The sequence below is a fragment of the Neofelis nebulosa genome, chromosome 3 (assembly GCF_028018385.1).
Source record: "Neofelis nebulosa isolate mNeoNeb1 chromosome 3, mNeoNeb1.pri, whole genome shotgun sequence".
Taxonomy (NCBI): domain Eukaryota; kingdom Metazoa; phylum Chordata; class Mammalia; order Carnivora; family Felidae; genus Neofelis; species Neofelis nebulosa.
Genome location: NC_080784.1, coordinates 4,975,125 through 5,000,138, shown reverse-complemented (window position 1 = coordinate 5,000,138; position 25,014 = coordinate 4,975,125). Strand labels below are relative to the sequence as shown.

The 25,014-nt window shown below is 40.8% G+C and overlaps 1 protein-coding gene and 1 long non-coding RNA gene across 5 annotated transcripts in view; one reads left to right on the top strand and one right to left on the bottom strand.

Annotated features, from left to right (window-relative positions):
- CSMD1 (CUB and Sushi multiple domains 1) overlaps positions 1-25,014 on the top strand; it is a 2,016,488-nt gene that overhangs the window by 421,073 nt on the left and 1,570,401 nt on the right. The gene's annotated exons all lie outside the window — the stretch shown is intronic.
- On the bottom strand, positions 2,135-10,117 carry LOC131506326 (uncharacterized). The gene is made up of 3 exons (XR_009258867.1): positions 10,016-10,117; positions 4,140-4,332; positions 2,135-2,320 (listed from the first exon to the last, which is right to left on the bottom strand). It is a non-coding gene; the product is annotated as an uncharacterized LOC131506326 (long non-coding RNA).

The following is a 25,014-nucleotide window of genomic DNA, read 5'->3' as shown; positions in this document are numbered from 1 at the left end:
TGAATCTGGACAAAATGTCCTATCCTTCTCCTACGAGAAATGATAGCTACTTGTTATTTTAATGAGCTTAGTCAAGTGAAATCCTTCTTGTTTAAAACTTACCCTAGCTCTGTGATTAAAAATAATACACATTGTAGATGCAGCTCCATCAAGACAGGCTTTCCATCACTTGTCCACTCACATGAGCGCTTCTCATCCACCTATGTAAATCTTTCAGAAAAAAATTAGGTAGTTGGGTTCTTAGTGCAGTTAATTTTATTGAGAGTATTTAATATGGAAAGAAATATGTCTGACATGGATCACTTACAGTCTTTAACACCTTTCAGGTTTTCCTTGAATTTTGTTGGCAGATACATTGTAACAGAATAGTCACACTAGTAGCTAGGGTTGGTTTTGTGGTTGGTGGTGTCATAAAGCAGCAACCATCACGACGGAAACAAGGCCATGTGCAAACTCCTGTTAGTGGTGGCGACTTCTATTACCTTATATACCTGTGCCATGGCTGATGACTGAACACTATTTATTCCAGCAAATCCAACACTGTTTTCAGTCGTTTGTAGTGCTAGGTGCCCAGGGTAGCAATTATAATTCAAGTAGAAAATAGAGCTCATCACTGTGCGTGAGCGGGACTGGTGTAGCACAAATTAGACAGGAGAGCTCTCGGGCATCTAAATATTAATCCCTACAACTATGATAATCCCATTTACAAAAGCTTTACTTATCTAATGTGCATTTTGATTGGGGTTGGATTGGTAAAGCGATCCAGGGGGAGTTTGGGGAAGCATTTTCCCTAGTTTATTTAAGTGTCTCATTAAAGGCAAGTTATTATGAACACAGAGAAGATGTATAAAGACACTCTGGTGTGGGGCGCCTCAACGGCTCAGTCAGTTATGCATCTAACTCCTGGACTCTCGATTTTGGCTGGGTCATGATCTCACAGTTCGTGAGTTTGAGACCCTGTTGGCCTCTGCACTGACAACGTGGAGCCTACTTGGGATTCTGTCTCTCTGCCCATCCCCTGCTCTCTTTCTCTCTCAAAATAAATAAGCATTAAAAAAAACAAAAAACAAAACAAAAAAAACCTCTTGTGTAATTTTGCATACACATATAAAATTTTATAAAAAAATTGTATGTTGAAAAATGATCAGTGATGACACTTAGGTTTGTCATAAGATCACCTGCAATTCTTTTAGATCCTCTGTTATCCAGATATTATGTGATTCATTTGTGTCTCTTTCACTAGACTGCAAGCTTTTGTGAGGTCAGGGACATGTGTGACTCTATTTGTATGTCCAGTACAGAGCACAGTGACAGGTCTATTGGGGACATTCAGTAATTTTCCCGCCGAAATAAAAGAAAAGCTAAAACATACCATTTTCCATGGAATATACAATGATGGTCCACAGAAGTTAATGATACTTTTGTAGCAAAATGTATGTGCCAACCGTGATCTATGCTAAAGATATTAAAAGTATATAATTTTGATCCAAATTTTACTAATCATTTTTATTTAATCAATTATTCATTCATTCATTTTAGAGACAGCATGAGTAGGGGAGAGGGGCAGAGACAGAGGCGGGGTGGGGAGGGGAGAATCTCAAGCAGGCTTCATGCTCCAGTTGGAACCCAATGTGGGAGTTGCTTCCATGAACCTGACCCGAAATTAAGAATCAGATATTCAACCCACTGAGCCGCTCTGGCACCCCCTTGCTTATTATTTCTATATTTCATTTTATGTTGCATGGTTTTGGAAAAAGTTTCTCTTCAAATAGAATTGAAAATACAAACTACAGAAGTGGACAAGTGTATGTTTTTTACAGAGCCAATAAGGTAATTAAGATAAAAAGAACAGTTCAAGTCCATTAAAAAGAACAGTTCATATGAAAGCAGTATGTGAACCAGGATTTGGGGCATGAGTTCATAACCTCATTCAGGTCAGTATACATCAAACTGCTTTCAGTCTGTGAAACGGAAGGGCCATCTCTCTTGTTTGAAAGGGTGATGTCAAGGATCTGCTAAGATAATACATTTACATGGATTTCTCAGATGTCTCAGATTAGGAGGCAAAGGCCGTTGGATCCTTAAATGACCATTATCATTATTAGAAACCACGTAGCTTATCATGGCATTCAGTCAATCAGCATAACATTTTATTAATTGCATTTGTCAGCTGAAAAGGAATTGCTTGTGAGGGCTTCCAAATGCTAGAGTTAGAAACATTTTGTTTTTGTATCTCAGTTATTGCTTATACCTTTCAAAATATTCTCTTCTTGAAAGCAATGCAGTTGGACCCAGTGTCGAAGCAGCATGAGTCCACATTCTAGAAAGGAAGAAGCAGCAGTGATTACACAGAGTTAACAAAGACAGAAAGATAATTTAAAAAAAAATGTTTTTATTACGTTTCTTTATTTTTGAGAGGCAGAGAGAGACAGCATGAGTGGGAGAGGGGCAGAGAGAGAGGGGGAAACAGAATTCAAAGCAGGCTCCAGGCTCTGAGCCCTCAGCCCAGAGCCCGACATGGGGCTCGAACCCACAAACTTTGAAATCATGACCCGAACCGAAGTCGGACACTCAACCGACTGAGCCACCCAGGTACCCCGAAAGGTAATTTCTAATCTCTATAAAATTGTCTTTAAAAGGCAGGTAAATATTTTGTTTGCAAAAATGATTATTGTTAAGGAACGTTTCATGCATTGTACATGCAATTTTAAGTATTATAACTCTCTAATACAAATAACTTGCCAAACTCCCGGTATTTGTTTAGAAAAGAATAGAAAAAAAATCCGAGGGTTGTCTAGAAATTATTTTTCTAGAAATGTTTCTCGAGACCTTTCTTTTGAAATCTTTCTTCTTTTTTTAATTTTTTAAAATGTTTATTTATTTTTGAGAGAGAGAGAGAGAGAGACAGAGCATGAGCATGGGAGGTACAAAGAGTGAGAGAGGGAGCCATAGATTCTGAAGTAGGCTCTGGGCTCTGAGCTGTCAGCACAGAGCCTGACGCGGGGCTCGAACCCACGAGCTGTGAGATCATGACCTGAACCAAAGTCGGACGCTCAACCGACTGAGCCACCCTTGAAACCAAGGCGCCCCTTGAAATCTTTCTGAAGGCAGTCCTGAAAACAGTTGGCTCTCCCTTCCATTATCATTAATAAAATGCATTGTGATTTTTTGTCTTTACTCATCCAACTTCCCCACTAAACCCAAATTCATTGGTGCCAGGAACTTCATCTGTTCCAGATTTACTCAATCCTCAAACTCAGAGTTTTAGAACCCCTGACTCTATCCATGGTACATTGGGCATAGTGCACAGAGAAACTGGCCATAAGTAGAGGGGGACAGGGACGATTGCTCCATTGAGGGAGCATGAAAAGCACAATTGTGTCACATGGCAGATTTGGTCACTATGAGGATGTGGGATGTCTGAATTGGAGACTTGCAAGTGGTGCCATTACAGCAATGACAAGATTTACAGGGGACCCTAAGGATGGGAGGCTGAGTGCACAATGGTTTTGATGCCAAAGAGATCAAGGAATTGAGAGGTTGGGGTAGATGGTGATGCCCCTGTGGACATTGCAGTGCCCAAGAAAGAAGTAACACTGAAAAGAGAAAGGTGCTACCATGTTCAATGATGAAAGCTGAAGTTAGGGTTAGGGTTAGGAAACTGCCCCCCAGTTTCTCTGTGCTCTAATGATGTTTGGGGGTATTTTTAAGTAGAGTAAAGTACAATGTGGAGGAAGCAACATAGTGAAGGCACCTCTGCTGCATCTGCAGGATAAGGCTACGGTAGCTGTCAGAGGTTTCAAAAACCAAAAGCCACTGTTGGAAAAGGCTTCAGCTGGAAGCCCCAGGATCGGAAGAGCCCTCCCAGCCCCTCCCAGCCCCGCCCATGGTTGTGAGCATACTATGAGAATTTAGTAGATGGATGATTGGATGGATGGATGAATGAAGAGAAAATTAGGTGAATGTATGAATAAAGAAACAAAAAGAAAATCAATCAACATGATTATCCTTTGTAGAGCCTTGTCTTTTCGTTTCGCATGTTTTGCCTTCTGTCTCAGAATCGTAGAGTTAAAACCCACGCAAGCCTACTTGAGTTCTGTTCTTATGGACCTACGTTCTAGGATGTTTCAGATATTCACTAATACTCTTTTCCTTTGGAAAGCTCAAGGTTTGCCAGAATTCCTCAGGCTTTTAAATGCCAGCTCTGTTGTAGCTGCAAAGAAATGCCACACCTGTATTTATCATGCTGAACTTTGCTGATCGGTTCCAACAACGAAATCACAGTACACTACAGGGACCAAAATGTGTCGCCTTTCATCTCATTGCTTTGGCCTGTAGTATCAGAAAGAGCCAATCAGTGAATTATAATCTGTGACCTCAACAATTCAGAATGCCCTAGATCCCGGAATTATTTACAACAACCAGTTCTATCCAGCGTAATAAATAGTTACGCAGAAATGATGCACGGGGCACTTAGCCGTTGTGAGGAGACTACAGTCCTAGTAAAAGGTGGTATGTGTGCCTCAAGGAGCAGAGTCCGAGGAGGATAGACATCCAAGTAAACTGGCATTTAACACTTTCAAATATACTACAGTTTTTCACGAAGGCCATTTTGGTAAGAGGGTGACCTGAGCAGCAGTGCAAAATGCAGGTTTTGAAATTGAAAGACCAGGTTCAGATGCTTTTGCTGTTTCTATCTGTCAGGGTTGAGTTGTGTTTCCCCTAAAAAGCCCAGGTTGAAATCCTAATCCCTACTAACTCCAAATGTCATTTTGCTTGGAAACAGGCCTTGATAGAAGGAATACAGTCACATGAAGACATTAGGGTGGGTCTTAATCCAGTAGGACTCGTGTCCTCGTGAGAACTGGGGATTTAGACTCACAGACAGGCACAGAGGAAGGACGGCCATGTGAAAACAGAGGAGTGCGGACGTGTGTCCACGTGCCAGGAACACCAGTGATGGCGGAAAACCACTGGAAGCTGGGAGGGGCGAGCCTTCAGTTGTTAGAGGGGGCTCCTCCCTCCACAACTGTGAGACCATGCATTTCTGTTGTGTTAAGCCAAACCAGCCTGTGGCCCTTGGTTATGGCAGGCCTAGCAAATGAAGACCTTTTCTACAAGATGCTTGAGAAAGGCACGTAGCTTTCTGGAGCATGCTGACCTTTCCATAACGTGGAAATGGTGTTGCGCAATAGCCGGGGATCTTTTGGTAAGATGAAAAGACATCCCTCATGCGGAACAACTTGTACACAATTGGTTTTTAATGAATGGAAGTTGTTACTATGACATTTTTTAAAAATTTTATTTAAATTTATTTATTTAGATGGAGAGAGAGGCAGAGAGGGAGAAAGAGAATCCCAAGCATGCTCCACACTGGCAGTGTAGAGCCCAAGGTGGGACTCGATCTCACGAACTGTGAGATCATGAGCTGAAATTAAAAGTCGGGTGCTTCACCGACTGGGCCACCCAGGTGCCCCACTATGCTGTTTTTAAAATAAAGTATTTTCAGACCCTTAAGAATCCTGATCATAAAAAAATCATGAAAACATGAAAATGTTTTTGCTATTTTCTATTTTCATTATAAAGTGTGATTATGTATAAAGTTTAAGTGCTACAAACACTCACTTTATAAGCAATTTATAATTGAAAATTAATCCAAGACTCTAAAAGCATTCTTTTATTCCTCACTTCCATTAAATAGCCATTCTCCCATGCTTGAGGGTATTTCTAGTGAGATGAAACACTTTGCCAAAAATGCATAATTAGCACCAAAATTATTACGCTAATTTTTTTTTATCATGACAATAACAAAGCTTTAGCCGTGCTGTGGTGCTATTTAATTAATTTGCCTCGTACATGTTAAAAGGAGGAGTAATAAATGGGGAAATAAAATTAATGCTCATGTTTCTGTGGAAATTCTATTAACCTTGCTTTTCAGCACCAGCATGTAGCGCGGGCTTCCATGCCTGTTTATGTTCACGTGGCGTGAACACCTGCCTGTGTCGACATTGTGCAAACTGACTGTCCTCCACTCACCCTAAAAATGTAGCGAGGCTGAGGGCTGCTGTGAGTGAATGATTTGAGACCTAAGACTTAAGATATCCAAGTTTTGTTTTGTTTTGTTTTGTTTTTTTAACTCCTCTAACATATAGACACATGGTATTTCTTAAATACAATTATGGGGGCAGCTGGGTGGCTCAGTCGGTTAAGCGTCTGACTTCACCTCAGGTCATGGTCTCAAAGTTTGTGAGTTCGAGCCCCATCTCAGGCTCTGTGCTGACAGCTCAGAGCCTGGAACCTGCTTTGGATTCTGTGTCTCCCCCCTCTCTCTCTGCCCCTCCTCAGCTTGTGTGCATGCTCTCTGTCAAAAATAAACATTAAAAAATAATTAAAAGAAACCCTAAAATACCGTTTATGAATTTCACACTTTTGAAAAATCTGAGTAAACACACGTAGAAAGCAAAGCTCGCCTGTAAATGCTGACTAAAAATTTCTAAATATACATTGTAGAATTTGGGATTCAGTTAATGTAAGGTAAAGGAGATTCCGTAATATTACATTGGAGTACAAAACATAAAATTCAAAATATCAGTAGGTTATTAATTTATGTTTATAAACTTCTACAATATGATTTAGCACTCATTTCTGGTTTTTATAAAGTTAGTCAAATATAACATAAGGAAGATACTTGAAAAACATTGGTGAGATTTTGCTGGAATGCTTCGAAAGCATTCCAATTAAAGACAGATAGACCACGTTGACCACTGTTAATGCAATACTCACCTGGAAATGTTGATTCATGCAGCCACCAAGAGAATCCAATAAGAGATAGAAATGTTTATTTTTTTTTTTTGGATTAAAGTATAGTTGAAACACAAGGTTACATTAGTTTCAGGGGGACAACGTCGTGATTCCACAACAGCAGCCATTATGTTGTGCCGTAGCTGGAAGTCTGTGTCTCTCACTCCCCTTCAGCCATTTTGCCAATCTCGCCACATCCCGCCCTCTGGCAGCCATCAGTGCTCCATCTTTACGGGGCTGTTGGTGCTTTTTTTTTTTTTCTCCATTTGTTTTGCTACTTTGATTCCACGTAAGTGAGATCAAATGATATTTGTCTTTCCCTGCCTGGCTTGTCTCACTTCGCCTAATTCTCTCTACATCTATTTATGTTGTTGTTGCAGATGGCGAAGTCCCGTTGCTTTTTTATGGCTGAGGAATATTCCATCGAAGAGATATTTTGTTGTTGTTGTTGTTGTTGTTGTGGTTAACTAGGAGCTTGAAATTAATCATGAGAGGATTTTTGCTACATTTTTTTCCAGTTTTATTGAGATCTAACTAACATATGGGACGATGTAATGAAGGGGCACAGCAGAACGATTTGACTGTGGGAGAATTTACGCCATAGAAATTGACAAGTGCCAAACATCAGGGCTGCTCCCTTCTCCCAGAGAGCCAATTGGTAGCTAGTTACAAGCATCCCACTACCGCTAGATGTATATGCCTGTGTGACCCTGAGACCTCCCACGCGGCTGTTATAAAACTCCCATAGTTTCCTTCCTGGCCATACTGAGTCAGCTGCTGCTTGTTCGACCATTACTGCTATCTCCACCTGTATGGGGCCCTGTACCAGCGACTCTCTCTTCTGACGTGTCCTCCATCCTGTCAGAGTGGGTACCCTTCCCCTCTCCCCAGGGGCTCTATTGATAGTCCCCGATGTGCCTTGTTCCGTGGCTTCCAGGCTGTCTCCTGCTGTCACCACCTCACTGCTGACCAAGTGCCACTCAATACCGTCAAGAAGCCATCACCTCGCTTAACTGCATTCAGCCTTCTGTAACCTTCATAGAGAATTGACATAAACTTTAAGGCCTGTCCCAATCCCACGCTAACCTGCATGTCTGCACCGTCTCCTACTGATGGAGGAAGGACCTGGTCTGCCATCACTACTACCCTTGGACCAACCAAAAGCTTAGTTGGGCCAACTCTGGTGGAGACTCTCATAACAAAGTTGGCGTTGTCTCACTCACTCCGTGCTTACCCATCTCAGATGACTCAGACTTTGGCAGATGTCCGAGTGCAGTTACAATAGATCCCCAGCGCTGTTCAGGCTTTCCTTATGTTTGCAATGCTTTTTTCCTCTGCCTTTTGTCCACCTAGGATAATCTCATCCATAAATCAAGCCTTCGTTCTACTAGCTTCTCTGTCAATTTGTCTTGACATAGTGCAAGAAGGCTTTTCTTTTTTTCAAATTTTATTTTAATTCCAGTATAGTTAGCATACGCTGTTATATTAGTTTCAGGTATAAAATGCAGTGATTTGACACCCATACGTCACCCAGTGTTCATGGCAAGTGCACTGCTTAATCCCCATCATCTGTTTAGCCCATCCCCCCACCCACCTCCCATTTGTTCTTTATAGTTAAGAGAATGTTGCTTCGTTTGCCTCTGTTTTTTTTTTCCTTTGTTCATTTTTTCCTAAATTCCACATATGAGTGAAATCATAGGGTATTTGTCTTTCTCTGATTTATTTCACTTAGCATTATACTTTCTAGCGCCATCCATGTTGTTGCACATGGCAAGATTTCATTTTTGTTTATGGTTAAATAGTTTTCCATTGTATGTACATACCACATCATCTTATCCATCCATCAGTTGATGCATATGTGGGCTGCTTCCTTAATTTGGCTATTGTAAATAATGTGGAAATAAACCTAGGGGTGCGTGTATCCCTTTGAATTAGTGGTTTTGTGTTTTTTGGGTAGATAACCGGTAGCATGAATACGAGATCGTAGGATGGTTCTATTTTGAACTTTTTCAGGCAACTCCGTACTCTTTTCCAAAGTGGCTGCGCAGGTTTGGATTCTCACCAACAGTGCAAGAGGATTCCTTTTTCTCCACGTCCTCGCCAACACCTATTGTTTTGGATTTTAGCCACTCTGACAGGTGTGAGGTAGTCTCATACTGTGGTTTTAACTTGCGTAGCCCGAGAAGGATGTATAACTTCTTCTTCAGTGTTCTCAGTCACTTTTTCTTTTACTCTGTATTTGGTGGTTCTTCTTGGCGGTGGGAAGTTTCTTTACGGTCAGAGAACATTGCTTACTTCTTCATCTGTACTCCACGGTTCAGTCAGGACCTAATAGTGTGTGACAAGTAGTAAGTACTGAATAGACAGTTAAGGAAAACGTGCACTTAGCACTCAGTACTTTCAATACTGGTGGAATGTATGCAAGCTGAGAACAAGGTAGAGTACCACATTCTGACGATGTCTGCTGGAGACCAGAAGGCTGACAGCAGGAGGACATGCTTTTGGGCAGCACCGAAGATGTAGATGGTCAGACATGAGGATTCAGATATAGGCCACCCCCACCCATAGCCATAAGCTCTGGTGTTTTATAGGGATCACCAGCTCTGTAGTTGTTGGTAAGACCTGGGCATATCCTCGTATCACAGAAACGTATATGATTCATTTCCGCAAAGTAAACTTGATTCATCAGGAAAAGCTCACTTGTGCCCTATGTTTTCTTAATAAAAAAAAAATCTTTAATTCATCTTGGGAGAAAAAAAAAACCCTTCCAAAAATTTAGTTTTTAATGGGATCCTCCTGGATGCATAATGGCAATCATATAGGCAAGCTAACAAGAAGAAAAAACAGCTAACCTGAACTTCACACTATCTTAAAATTTGAGTCTTCTTGTAATTTTATCCATATTATAGAAGTCAGCAACTACCTGTAGAAACGTATTATTAGCAATATTTTTCTATTTTTAAATATATGAATGTATATTAACATAATATATACATATGAAATATTAAGAGTAAATATTAATATTAAATAATATATGTATGTTTAACAACATATATGGAGAACAGACAGAATAATTTTAAGCAGTATGGTGGGCATGTCACATATATGAAATCAAATTTATTGGCATTCTATCTACTAGAACAATCTTATTTAGCACTTTTGAACAACTACAGTTCAATAACATAAATGCAGTAAGTCTCAATACTTTGCCTACCTTAGTGTTGAATAAATATACAAATGTTAAAATTTAACATATTCTGGATGTGACTTTTATTTTCATTGAAATGGATTATGTTGTTCATGGCTGTCTCCAAGAACTTCTGTGTTGCCATGGTTACTGTCCTAGTCCATTCTGGCTGCCATGACAAAAGACCACAGAGTGGGTGGCCTATAAATGGTAAACATTTATTTCTCACAGTTCTGGAAGCTCGACGTCCAAGAACAAGGCACCAGACAGATTTGGTGTCTGGTGAAAGCCAGTGCCCTAAACAGCATGTTCTTGCTCTGTCCCCCTCACATGGCAGAGGAGGTGCAGAAGTTCTGTGGGGTCCCCTTTGTAAGGGCACTAATCCCATTCGGGAAGCTCCCTCGTCATGACCTGAGTGCTCCCCAAAGGCCTCCCCTCCTCTGCCATCATGTCAGGGCATTGGACTCCATTGAACAATTTTGCAGGCAAGTAGACATTTGATCTAGAATAGTCACCATGCTTCTGGTTTCAAGGAAGAGGCTAGATGGCACCCTCGGTGATAAGTTGTGTAGATTAGTTATGTGGGTCTTCTCTTAAAAACATGGCATAAACAGGGGTGCCTGGGTGGCTCAGTCGGTTGAGCGTCCAGCATCAGCTCAGGTCATGATCTCATGGTTAATGGGTTCAAGCCCCACGTCAGCTGTGCTGACATCTCAGAGCCTGGAACCTGCTTCGGATTCTGTGTCTCCCTCTTTCTCTCTGCCCCTCTCCCCACTTGCACTCTCTCTCTCAAAAATAAACACTCAAAGAAAAAAACATGGCATAAACAATAATTGGGAGAAAATTAACATATGTTACAAGAAGAAATTGCCGGTTACTGTAGGTGTGCCTATATAGCATTGATCAGACATTTCATAAATATCTGTGTGCCTTGTCCTATCGTGCTTCATTTTGTTGTGCTTCAGATACTGCACTTGGTCTTTTTCTTTATTTTTTTTTATTTTTTTTTTAAACGAAGGTTTGCGGCAACCCTGCCCTGAGCAAGGCTATTGGCACCATTTTCCCAACAGCATGTGTTGACTTTGTGTATCTGTGTCATGTTTTGGTGATTCTCACAATATTTCAAACTTTTTCATTGCTATATTTGTTACGGTGATAGGTAATCAGTGTTTACAACTTGTTGAAAGCTCAGATGATGGTTATCCTCTGTTAGCAATGAAGTATTTTTGAATTTTTAAATTTTTGTTGTTGTTTTTGAGAGTGAGACAGTTGGGGAGTTGGGGAGGGACAGAGAGGGAGAAAGGGAATCTGAAGCAGGCTCCAGACTCTGAGCTGTCAGCACAGAGCCCCACGTGGGGCTTGAACCAGTGAACCATGAGATCATGACCTGAGCCGAAGTCAGACGCTTAACCAACTGAGACACCCAGGTGCCCCGGCAATGAAGTATTTTTAAATTAAACTATGTACATTATTTTTTAGACACAATGCTATTACACACTTAGCAGACTATAGTACATGGTAAATGTAACTTTTATGTGCACTGGGAAACCAAAATTTCATTTGAGTCTGTTTATTGCAGTTGTCTGGAACCAAACCCACAATATCCCTGGGGTATGCCATTATATGGCTCCACAAAAGATAATCACAACATTAAAAAAAAAAAGAACGAATATTTGTAGGCAGTTTGCCTTCTAGAACAAGAAGTATGATAAGCATGTGCTCCCTTTAGGAACCTCAAATTCCAGATGAAGTGTATTGAATTGGACCAGAGTCATGTATTCAGATGGTCTCAGAAGTAAAGCTTAGCACCATCCGGGTTTCTGTCACATTCTCAAGATCGTTTGTACACTGCATTCCAGAAACTGTTAACATATTCTTGATACTCTTTGACATGCAAGATATATGGTTTTTCTGTGCCTTCCATCACACATCTTTTATCTTTTTGCCATGATCCCTACACTGTAGAAATCCTCTATTCATGACGGCAGCCAGCAAAAAAATTACAGAAGCGGGGTACCTGGGTGGCTCAGTCGGTTGAGCATCCGACTTTGGTTCAGGTCATGAGTTTGCAGCTCATGGGTTCAAGCCCTGGGTTGGGTCTGTGCCGACAGCTCAGAGCCTGGAGCCTGGTTCGGATTCTGTGTCTCCCTCTCTCTTGCTGCTCCCCCCACCCCACCCCACCTTCACACTCTGTGTCTCTCTCCTTCAAAAATAAATAAACTAAAAAAAAATAGTTAATTGAAAAATTACAAGAGTTATTTACACCTGGTCTTTGCCGTGTGAGCACACACGTCTAACAATATTGTACAGTGAACACCTTCGTTGTGCCGTGATGAGCTAGCAATTAACGGTGTAAGCAAGCTTCATATTACAAAGTCATGATTAATAAACTCTTCTGGACACCATAACCCGAGGGGTGAGTAGTGAATTGCTCTGTGCTTGTGCTTCCCAGGCACGGAGAAGCAGATAGCGTATTAGCTTTCACTTAACCTGCTAATTGTTAACATTGCAGAAGCAGAAATTTTCTGTTTCTGTGATTGATTTTTCTGTTCAGAAAACCTCAGAAGAGTGAGATAGCGTGGCTAATACTTTGAATTAGGCAGAAAATAAGCATAAGGATAATTGAGGTAACGTTTTGGTTGATGGTGTAGGCAGAGGGAGAAAATAGTTTAGAAATACAAAATTCAATGTATTGACTTTGTAATCATAAACGTATTCTTTCAGATTACCACGATAAGCTCATCCCATTCCCCTCTTCACTCTGTACTTTGTTTGCTCTCTGAGAGCAATAATAAGTTTGCCTTTTAGACACATTTGCAAATTACTGACAGTACAAGGGCAATGTTTTCCATTTCACTATTTTTATATTAATATCACATAATGTTTTTTACTACATAGTTATTATAAGTGTGTGCATACATTTTTCAAGGGACAGAGAAACTGGTGAGCGCCTTTGATCCACCATCACTATAATATATAGATACGATATTTCTGCGTACATATACTCTTCAAGGAACGGTGTCCCTGTGAGTGCCTTTGATCCACCATCACGCTCCTCGTCAGGGGAAATCATGAACACCCTCTCTGGAAAGAAATAAGGATCAGGAAGCTTATCCTTGTCCCCACCCACCCCGGGAGTAACCACACAAATGTGTTCTCTACCCTGCATTTGAAACGATGATCTGACATTCTGCTTCTTTTTTCTTTTACGGTAATATCAGCATTTAGTGGGACCCTAAACACTCATTCTGATGGCCACTTACATGCCGTCCGTCTCGGCGTTACATTTCATCTCCGTCTACTGGCATTCACCACTAAGACAGTATGTCACAGTATTTGAGATGTCATTTACAAGGATCTCTATTTTATTTTTTTAAGGATCTCAACCTTAAAAAGTCATTAGCTACTATAGACAGCAAACCCAGAGGCGCTTCGGAATAGGAAACATTAGATATGCTTTACCTTCTTTGTGTGTAATATTCTTGCTTAAATGATGGCACGCTCATATTTCAGAGAAGCATCTAGTTAGCGCTTACTGGGTATGGTTGCCTTTAAATTACGAGGGAAAATAAATCCCTTTAAAGCCTAGAGTCAGTTTTCCACTGAGTTTTAAACTGATTGCAGGTGGGTTTTAAGTTGTTTTTCTCTCAAATTTCTGAGGGGATTCCAATTTTTACATGGTGATAAAGTACAGAAGCTGTTTATTTTTATTTTTAAGGGTGTGGTAAGGTAAAATGTTGAGCGAGGTGACATCCACAAGTCCATAATGTGAAAACTGCTTGGATTCACATTTTCTCTACACATAGTCCTTTGCTTTTTAAAAGAAGACAGAGATGGATAAAATCTTTCAGCCAGTGCTTAGGAAAGCAACAGCTTCTAAGGCGTATTTGTTGTCAGTAAATGAGATCACAAGCATGAGTTTGGGTACAGTTATTTGTAAGTGAAGGTTGTTTTTTTCTTCTTTACACATCTAGGAAAAGTTCTGTATCAGAAGGAACGTCTTTAGGACTTGAACCGCTTGGAACAAGGTTAATTTTGCAGATGTGTTTCTCTCGAGAACTGCCAACCCTTTGGAAAACTGTATTAGAATTATCCATCTTATTTTTGTCAGGGAAAGTAAACAGTGTCAAGCTCTCTTCAAACTGTGTATCAGTCTTGGGTACTCCTTTTAGTGGTACAACAGACTGAGAAAACTCATTTTCCTGGAGGTATTACATAATCTTTTTTTTCAACGTTTTTTTTTTTTTAATTTATTTTTGGGACAGAGAGAGACAGAGCATGAACGGGGGAGGGGCAGAGAGAGAGGGAGACACAGAACCGGAAACAGGCTCCAGGCTCCGAGCCATCAGCCCAGAGCCTGACGCAGGGCTCGAACTCACAGACCGCGAGATCATGACCTGGCTGAAGTCGGACGCTTAACCGACTGCGCCACCCAGGTGCCCCAACATAATCTTAAAAAAATACCCATTTGCTTGTTGGTTCTTCACCGTGGCCGGTAAAATCACTGTGAAAGAGAGGGATCCTCATCCATTGGCTTTTGTAGGATATTGACTGTATATAACAAAGTCAGAATTTTTGTGTGGTGGGATTAAAATATATGTAAAACGAATTAAAACTTCAGGCAGCTTTTCGTGAATGTCTGTATCATTACTTTTTCGTCATTCTTGTATAGATGTAGACCCCACAGAGTGCACATTCATGCATGTAAGTCTTCATTTGTTCATTAGAGTACATTAAGCTCTTCTATCAAATCTTAACTCCAGGTACTGGATACACCAAGTTGAAAAACTTGCTATAGCAAAGTATGGCAAGATACACCTGCATGGGAGGCAACTGGGATACAATATCATCACGGAGAAGCGTATATGGTGCCGTGAAGAAATGCAATCTCTCAGCACGTTGTCCCTTGTCATTTTGCTCTAGGGAACATGGTTTGATGGCATTTAATGTGAACATTGGTAACTTTTTAGAATGGGACTTCAGTGCTGTTTTAATGCTGCAAATCACCAGCAGAGAACAGTCTTCATCCAAAGGTCCTAGAGGAAATAAAGCATACCACAAGACACTTAAAAGAATATGTCCCTAGCAGTATTCTTGGAATATGGCCACACTGTTGTCATCTTTTAAAAGGAGGTGTTGGGGCGCTTGACTGGCTCATTTGGCTGAGCTTCTGACTCTTGATTTCAGCTCTGGTCGTGATCCCAGGGTCGTGGGATAGAGCCCCATGTCAGGCTCCAGGCTGAGTAGGCAGACTGCTTAGGATTCTCTCTCTCTCTCTCTCTCTCTCTCTCTCTCTCTCTCTCTCTCTCTCTCTCTCCCCCTCTCTCTCTCCCCCTCTCTCCCCCCCCTCTCTCTCTCCCCCTCTCTCTCTCTCTCTCCCCCTCTCTCTCTCCCTCTCCCCCTCTCTCTCTCCCCCCCCCTCTCTCTCTCCCCCTCTCTCTCTCTCCCCCTCTGCTCCTTACCCCACTCGTGCAGGCTCTCTCTCTCTTTCTTTCAAAAAGATAAAAATAAATCTTTAAAAAGGAGTTAGGTGTTATTTTGATCATTAAACCAGTACACTCTACGTTCGTATATAGAAACCTGATTGAGCAGGTGGAGAAAGAAATGTACTAGTGTAAAAAGAGTAGGGTGGTATAACTTAATGCATTAGATGTTTTGTAATTTTCATGTGAACATATAAACTTCTCTCTCTCATGTTCACTTGAGAATCATTGATTCAGACACTAATGATCATTTAGAGACCTTATCTTACTGCACCTCATATTACTGAAAACTGTTGCATATTTTTATAAGAGAATATTGGGGTGGGAGAAATAGTTTTGAGATTGAGGTTTCTGCAGTGTGAGCCCTTGTTAAATCAAGTCTATATAAAAGAAGCCTGTGTTTATATAAGAAGCGACTCAAGCAGTGCTGCAGATACTCATCAAAAGTTTGCTGAATTGATATTTTTGTATATATCGCAATCCCATGGAAAATTAATTTTATCAATACAGATAGTCACTGTCCTTTTACACCTGCTCATCAGCTTATCCTCTGTATCTTTCCTCACTCCTTTCTGCACCTACATGTTTCCAGCTGATATCATGTGTCTTCTCCCTGTAAGACCCATGAGGATTTCCCCAGGTTTTGTCTATCTGAGAACGGCTTCATTGTGTTCAAATGATTGCCATGAGGCTTAAACCTTTAAGCTGGCAATCATTTTATTGCAGTTAGATAAAGATCTCACTGGTTACCTTCTGGCTTCCGTTTTTCCCGGGAAACCAGTCCCCAGCCTAGGCGCCCTTTGGACATTCTTTTCTAGATGACGGACTTTAAGGTCTTCCTTCATGGTTTGATTTGTTCTGTGCATCCCGCCTTTTCACTTTTGTGTTACTTGATGTCTTTAATCAGTCATGGAAAATCACCTGCCGTGGTCTCTTCAAATACAGCTTTTGCTCTGTTTTTTTTTTTTCCTGTTTTCTTTTCTCCTGTGGAGAAACATCATTTACTATTTCTCTCCTTACCTCTCTTCTAAGACAACCATTCCTCATTTACCATCGTTTTCTCTGTTTCCAGCATTTTGTCCTGACCTTTCTCCCAGATCGCTAATGCTCTCTTCGTTGCCTAATCTGCTACTCATTTACTTATTTTTTTTGTTTCACTTATTGCCTTTTTTCAATTGCAGAATTTCCATTTGATTTCTTTTTGTTATTGATGCCAGTTCTCCCTTGACTTCCTTTATCCTATGTTCTATTATCTTGAGCACATTAATCACAGTTATTATAAAATCAACTTTTGATAACTTCAGTTTCTGGACTTCCTGTGAATCTCTCTGTGATCTGCCTTTTTCCCCGCTCACTCTGTGATCATTTGCTTTTCCTCTGGAATGCTGGCGATATTGGAGATACATATGCACGTATTTGACCGGAGGACCCTCTGAATGAAAGACTGTAGGCATGGTCTGAGATTCTGGATGATGCTAGTTTGCCCCAGAGAGGGTCTACTTTTCCTTCTGACTGGCAGTTCAACCCCAGCAGACCGCCTAACACAATCTAAATTTGAGCTCTAAACTGGATTTCAGCCTTTGTGAGCACAGGTCTGTTCCAGGTGGGGCCTTAATGGGGCTAGCACCCATTAAAAGCCCTTTAGGAATTGTTAGCACTGACTAAAAACCTCCTTCCTGAACCCTATACTCCTTTCTCTTCCTCACTACTATGAGATTTCAGAAACGCTGCTTAGCTTCTCAGTAGATGTTTCCTGAGTGGCCCCGGCCCGGGGTGGGAGAGAGCCGCTCTGAGCTCGCCCCTGGTTTCCTTCCCCCTGTCATTGTCCTTCCTCAAGTTGTCGCTGCCCTTCTACTGCACCCGGGCCTTCAAAGCAACCATTAGCCTCATATATAGTTTATCTAGGTTTCCTAATTGAATTCAGCGGGAGTCTTGGTGTGATACAAGCTGTTCTCCTGTCTCCAGAAGCATGCGCTGAGTGCTTTTTTCAAGTCGGTCCTCTACCGCTGCAACAGCAACTTCAAGTGCTTCTTAGGTGCCAGGCGTGTGTCACTACAAGCATCAGTGATGGAGTCAGTGCTCGCGGACCCCTAACAGAGCGACTCCGTGATGGGGAGGGACTCAGAAGCCAGAGCCAGCTGGGTCCTTTCCCCTGCGGTGCATAAGCACCTCACCGGGCGAGCTTACCAAACGCTCCCCTGCCCTGGATTTTACCTTGTACTTTTCAGCTGTCGTCGAAGACCCCCCACACCACACTCTTGTGCTATTTGATTGACTTAAGTTGACGTGGGGGCCATTTGGAGCAGGTCTGATGTCAGAGACGGCTTAGATGTAGGTGGCAGCTGGGTGCCCCGGGCTTCCTGGCTCCTTTGCCCAGAGCCCGGCAATGACAGTCGCCACTGTGCAAGTTCCTGGCTGCTTTCAGGGTCATGTTGGTGTGACAGGAGCCCCCACCAACAGTTCTCTGATCATTGCTCTAAGTCCCCTGTGTACCCTGTTGGGAGCTCAGACTGAGTACAAGCAATCCCCTTTTCAACTATCTCCATTTTAAACCTGGGGAATTAATTCCTCCATACACTCCCTTCTAAAATATGAGTCTTTTTACCAAATGTTTTTGAACTTTTATTTATTTTTGGGGAGGGGGAGAGACAGTGAGCCTGAGTGGGGGAGGGGGAGAGAAGGATGGGGAGAGAGGGACTCTCAAACGGACTATACACGGTCAGTGTAGAACCCGATGTGGGGCTCGAACTCAGGAACCCTGAGATCATGACCTGTGCCAAAATCCAGAGTCTGCTGCTTAACTGACAGAGCCACTCAGGTGCCCGTAAACTATGAATCTTAATGAAATATTGAGTGTTGATACAGTGCTTGCCAAAATGAATCTATCTTATATTTGTAAAATAGACACCTGAACTTCACACATTTTACATAAAAGATTATCTCATGTCCAAGCACCATTCTGTTTACAAAATAGAAAACAACTCCTCATGAGATCTGCCAAGCTGAAAAGGATAAAACTTGGGGTCCTGTCTTAGACATATAGCTAAAAAAATTTATATTGACAGGCAATAGCGTTTAATTAAATAAGAGTATATTAAATTCACAATATTTTATTACTTCCCTCTGATTTTGCTTTGTCCTTTTGGTACATAAAATAAACACTGTTCCGTGCCTAAGTACTTTTAAATCTAATATAAAACAATTTTTTCCTTGCCAGGCTGGTTGTATCAGCAAGCCAACTAAATGTACAAACGTAATTTATTATTCAGAAACACTATCCTTGAAAAGAAGCTCTTTCTACCTTTTCAATGCTTAATTAAAATCATCTTACTATTTTACCATTTTACCCTACATGTTTTAAAATGATTTTCCATGTTCCATGGATTTGTTTGCCCAGTGCCACGTGTCTACGATATGCTACATACTGGGAGCACGGCAAGGACTTAGATGGCCAGATATTTTCCTTCTCAGCACCTAAACTGAATTCTGCAGTTTAATTGTCTCCAAGGAGATGCCAGGCATGATGGCAAGGAAAAATGCAACAAGTTATCAGCATTCATTGAGTTGAAAATCCAGTTTGGAGCAGATGTGACGTACAAGAGAGAGCGAGATATAATTAATGCCATCATGAGGATATCCAGTGTTAGGAGAACACCAAAGAGAAAGACTCGTTTTGGATCATGTAATTGGGGGCAGCTACAGGGAGTTGTAACACTGGCTTCAGAAGACAGGTTGCCTTTTTGTTAAGCTAAGCAGAAGACTCATTTAATGGTACGGCTGGAGAAGCCAGGGGAGAGCTAGTTGGTGTGGGTAAGATATGGTGGAGGGAAGTTGAGCAACTTGTGTGAGACCTCAGATGTGGCTATGGACTCAGACTCTGCAACCTGACTCCCTGACCCTGAACGTGGGCCTTGCCACCCAGTATTTGTGTGATGTTAGGGAATTTCCACACCTTCTCTGTGCCTCTGTTTCTTCACCTGGAAGGTGACTGAAACAGTATTTATGACTTAGCAGTACATTAAGGGTTAAAGCAGTACCGGGTGTATAGTAAGTGCCATATGAGTTATTTAGAGAAACGAACTAAATATTTTGTTTTTCTTTGGGTCTCTCTGTACACACACACACACACACACACACACACACCGGAAAAAAAAAACACATTCAGGTATGTAATGAACTAAGTTATTACTGTAAAGCTATATTACAGCTCACAGGGATAGAGCGATACATCAGATCATTAAAAATAAAATACACTTTTACAAATACCAACCTAAAAAATGTAGGTACAGCTGTATCCTCAGAGTTATATACTTAGTTATACAGTTAGCAAATTTATACAAATTAGGCAGATTTATGCAGTTGAAAAAATTTTTAACTGAGATTCGAATCATAGATTGGATGGAAACACAGAACAGGGAAGTGATGGATTGAAGACTGAGAACTCAGATTGGCATCGGGACACTGAATTCTCCAGAAAGTTTTCCTACAGAGATGTCCTTAAAACACAGATTTGAAGATAACCACCTTCATGAAGAGTTTCCTGATTGCCTCAGAACAACCTCAAATTCTTCTTTCTGAACTCACCTGTTCATGACATATACATACAGCACTTTTTCTTTTTTTTTATTTAGAGCTTTTTCTAGATGTTATCTCCCCTGCCCTTTGTAACTTATTTGTATGGAATTCTAGAAATTCCTTTCAGTGTCTCAAACTTGCTTATACATGATAATCATTCAAATATATATTTTTCAAGGGCACCTGGGTGACTCAGTTGGTTAAGCACCCGACTTCAGTTCAGGTCATGATCTCACAGCTCATGAGTTCAAGCCCTGCATCAGGCTCTGTGCTGACAGCTCAGAGTCTGGAGCCTGCTTCAGATTCTGTGTCTTCCTCTCTCTCTGCTCCTCTCCCACTCATGCCCTGTCTCTCTCTTTCAAAAATAAATAAACATTAAAAAATTTTTTAAATGTTTAAATATGTATATTTTTCAGTGTGATTAATGAGAAGGTGTTCTTTTGGAAGTCATTATAATTCAGTATATTGATTTAATATTTTTACAAAGTTTTTTACAAAATAACTGAAAAAATCTAGTCAAATGGGCTTTCTGTTATGCCTCCACTCCAGCTTATAGTAATAGATTTTAAAACAATATAGAAAATGAATAATATTCTAAATGTCTTTGAAACGGTCTGTGCTTATTAAATTCACATTGGAGAACACCATTTCCTCCCTTTAAAAATGCTTTTTTGTTCCATCTTATGGTAAAATATGAGAAACTTTGAACATAGGTGGAAAAAATGCTGGAAACAATCTTTGAGTTAAATTGTGAGCTCTTGCAAAGTAAGCTTTTTTTATGGGTGTTGATTAATGGTCAGTTCTATGGCCAAGTTCTTGGTTCACCAAGTATGTGATCCCTGAAGTCCAAAACTTGCTGGGAAACTGGATCCATTCGATTTTTCTCTGGCCACTGAGAGCTGTAATTGAACCTATGCTTGTTTCCTGTGACTGGATAAGTTTACCATATTTATTCATTAAATGCATATTTATTCAGGGTCTGCCATGAGCCAGAGAATTTGCAAGTCAGGGGATGTAGTTCTAAAGACCTATTCTTTATTCTCAGTGAGCTTTCAGTCAAGTGTAGGCAAATAAAATAAGATACACGTGGCAATGCTCCAAGAGGGTACAATGAGGCAGCGCTCGGAGGGAGTAATTTGTCCTCCTTATTGTGAGTTCAGGGAAAAACCTTTAGAGAAGAAGTGAAGTCTACACTGGGCTGTGAATAATGAGTGTGACTCACCTGCTGAGGAAGAAAAGATCCCGGTTCCTGTCTGAGGGCACACCACGCTGCACACTGGACAGGCTGTGGATGGCAAGCTGGCCAAGTGGGCAGAAAGTGAGAGGAAGAAATGGGTGGTCAGGGGCTTCCTGGATCCTGAGAGCTCAGATGAATAACTGAGTCGTTCATCTATGTCAGAAACCAAAACCCTCAGAAAAAGAAGATTCGCCACTTAGAGGGGGCACTCAGAGCAAGTGTCACAGGCTCAGCAGCTAATTCTAAGGGAGAAGCTCCAAAATATGTGGGGGCATCCTTATTAGGATAAATTATAAGATCTGCCATGAAGACAACTCCTAAGTCAGCCAGTCTGAAGTGCTTAACTGTCCATTGGGTGAATTTCCCCCTCTCACCTGGTATATTTGACTTTGATCCTTTCAAAGGGAAATCTGAAATCGAGAAATAAAATCAGTACGAAAGGAAACTAAAGGAACAGAGAACATTAGTGTATATTTTGTGCATGTTATATGTAAATATACAAATTATCATGTAATCCTTGACCTATTCTTTATAAGCAAGACACTACTAAAGAAATAAAAATTTGTGATTTAATACCTGTCACCATGGAGATAGGTTCACACTGTGTTTATTGAATTAGAAAATTTAGCTGAGAGCTTTGGGGATTTACACATGCATAAATCTAAATAATCATCTGGTTAATTCTTGACAAATACGTTTAATCGTAACTGAAGTATGTAACTAAAACCATGTGGAAAAACACGTGAGATAAAACTAGATTGTTCGGGGGCGCCTGGAGGGCTCAGTCTGTTAAGCATCCAGTTTTGGCTCAAGTCATGATCTCACGATCCATGAGTTCCAGCCCCACGTCGGGCTCTGTGCTGACAGCTCGGAGCCTGGAGCCTGCTTCAGATTCTGTTTCTCCCTCTCTGCCTCTGTCCCTCCCATGCTCATGCTCTGTGTCTCAATTTGAATTGGGATGCATGTGGATAAATATTAACATATATTTATAAAAAGTTGAGTTAAATTTCAGGGAGTCATGTTCCATCTTTGGGCAATTAAAACTGAAAGCAATTATTTTATGTATTTTTTTCATTTACAAAACATACAAGTACGTATATATAAAATTAAATGCTAATTCAAAAAGATACATGCACCCCTATGTTTAGTGCAACATTATTTATAATAGCTAAGTTACATAAGCAATGCAAGTGTCCATTCATATATGAACAGATAAGGAAAATGTTGGGGGGAGTGTAGTGGAATATTACTCAGCCATAAAAAAAAAGAATTGTATCCCGCCATTTGCTGCAACATGGATGCCCCTAGAGGGCATAATGTTAAGTGAAATAAGTCAAAAAAAGGCAAATACCATATGGTTTCACTCATATGTAGAATTTGATTCAATATACACAAAAGAGAAGAGCTCCTCCCCCACCAAAAAAAAAAAAAAAAACAAAACCTCTTAAATACAGAGAACAAACTGGTGTTTGCCAGTGGGAAGTGAAGGGGTCAGTGAAGTAGATAAGGGGGATTGAGAGGCACAGACTCACAGAAGTTAAATAAGTGAGAGAAATATACAGCATAGGAAATTAGCCAATAAGATGGTAATGATGCTGTTCGGTGATAGATGGGTACCACACTTCTTGTGGTAACTACTGAGTAATGTATAGAGTTGTTGACTTAGTATGTTCTATGCCTGAAAGTGATAAACTCTGAATGTTAATTATACTTTGTGAAAAATAAAACAAAAACGTGAGTACCTACGTATACAATTGAAGCTCAACACGTGTGGTATACAGTGATACCTCCACGATACCAAAAGGAAACCTCAGATGTGGTCCTTGCTCTCTTGGTATAGTGGGAGAGAGTCCTCAATCAAACACTATGTGAATGAATATATATATCTATAGATATATATATATATATATATATATATATATATATATATATACACACATACATACATAGACACACACACACACACTTTGATATATATACATACTTTGCAACCATGTTAAGGACTATGGGGGGAATGCTATGAGAAGATTCACCGAGAAGAGATTATCTAGTCCAGGCAGTGAAATGAGGAAAGACCTCTTCTATCGACTGACGGATGAACAGGGGTGAATTCGGTAGAAAAGAACGAGAATGAGGAGAGGGACTCCAGGTAAACCCTCAAGGCAAAAGGAAGCTGGCTGCTTGGGTCGAGGGGCTGGGAAGTGTTTGGAGCCCAGGTTGGGTAGAGACTGGGACAGGATGAGCCTGAGGGCCACGGAGGGCACATTTCACAGAGCACCAGGGTCCTCTCTCCCCTTTTGGCCCGTGTCCGTGTCTGTGAAGAGAGACGAGAGAGCCATGAAGAGAAGACACATTCCAATCGTACGAATGGATGTGGGAAGGTCACTTAATGAGTAATTGCCAGTGTCCATCCAAGATAGAATGGAAGCTTGGACTGAGGATGTGCTGGTGGACGTGGACGGAAGCGCACAGATTTGCGAACTTGGTCATACGGTGTAGGAATATCTGATTTATATACTTAAAAGCCACTGTGGTTGACAAGGGGAAATACAGAGGAATAAGCTTGCCAACAGAAGGCTATGAGCTTGCCTAGTTGAGAGACCCAGATGGCTTGGGACCAAGGCAGTAGTTGAAGGAAAAGGTCAACAAGAATGGTTATAGGTGGGTCTGGAGTACAAGAAAAGAAGAAAATCAAGAAACAGGACCCTTGTCCCTGTAAATCAATATAGTTTGCATCTTCAGAACAACACTTGCAGGTAGACAATTTTCTTCTTATTTTATCATCAAGGGAAATAGGGTTCAAACAGGTTACGCAACATGTCAGAGCTAGTTAGTAATGGAGGCAGCTTTCACTCTGGAAGTTGGTTTGACAGCAAAGTGCATGCTTTTCCTCTGCACCCTGATGCCTCCCTGAAGATAAGGGAAATGACCTGCCAAATGTCCCATAAACAGATGATAAATAGTGGAGATGGTTTTGCGACCCAGGATGTAGATTTCTGAAGTTCCCCGTTTCTTACCTCAGGTTTAACATTGATGCAAACTGTTATCGCCACTTTGTAGAATGACATCATGACATAAACAAGAGTATAGTGACACCAGTTACTTGTGGAATTAATGAGAATCACCTTCATCTTTTAATTGCCATAAGAGACATTAACTGTATGCTCAGGAGAATCCTAAGTAAACTTGGAAGAGGTTCTTGGCCATGCTGGTTGAGAGTTGGTGCTCCATAAATATTTGTTGAATGGGAGACTGAACCCTGCACCTACTCGTTAATGCATTCTGGCCAGATTATATCCTATGATAAATTATGGGTATATTTTGAAGAACTTTGTTCTCTAGGAGCCATTTTTTTTTCCTGATAGTTACTGATGAAGCATGCTACTAAAATGAAGTTTCAATTAACTAATATTATGGAGGTCATTAAGAATGCTTTATGTATAGTCGATATTGAAACAATATTTTAAAGTGTATATGTTATTGGATCATAAAAAGCTTCATTTAGGTTACATTTTGTAACAAAAGGCTCATGAATGTAAAGGTTTTTATTTTTGTTTGGCTTTGAGTTCATTTTTCTGTTTATTTTTTTAAATTTAAATCCCAGTTGGTTAGCATATGGTATAATAATGATTTCAGGAGTAGAATTTAGTGATTGCTCATTTACATATAACACTCAGTGCTCATCTCAAGTACCTTCCCTAACGCCCATCATCCATGGTGCCCATCCCGCA